This window comes from Dermacentor variabilis, chromosome 1 (genome assembly GCF_050947875.1).
Source record: "Dermacentor variabilis isolate Ectoservices chromosome 1, ASM5094787v1, whole genome shotgun sequence".
Classification (NCBI taxonomy): Eukaryota; Metazoa; Arthropoda; class Arachnida; order Ixodida; family Ixodidae; genus Dermacentor; species Dermacentor variabilis.
The window spans coordinates 58,585,381-58,585,834 of record NC_134568.1 but is presented as its reverse complement, the minus strand read 5'-3'; positions in this window follow the sequence as shown (position 1 = coordinate 58,585,834).

Genomic DNA, 454 nt, shown 5'->3' with positions numbered 1-454 from the left:
TGGGAGATCATACAAAAACTTCTCGAGTGGCAGCTTAAAAAAAAGGCGTTCTATAGGCTTCTTTTTTGTTTGTTTGTTCGTTTGTTGGTTGAGGCAACAGTGCAACATGCTCTGGACGAATCCTCTGTCGACCACTGATACTATCACTTTTGCGTGACGTGACGTCTGGCACGACCCATCACTAGAGCTACGGGTGTTCTGCTTGGCGGCTTAGGCAGTGCATCGTAATTTGAAAGTGATTTACGTGAAAGTGATTGCTCGGAAACAGCGTTCTTCTATGGGTGCAGATAAAAACTACAAAGAAGTCGATGTGTCTGAGGCAACGAAAATGGGTGATCGGAGCTTACGAGGGGAGCTTATGCCGAGTGCATTCATTGAACGGAATTGCGCTAGTTTGGCTGTGCTTTGTGTTTGCGTCAACCCTGTTTCTGTCGACTTGAAATCTGTGTGGTCG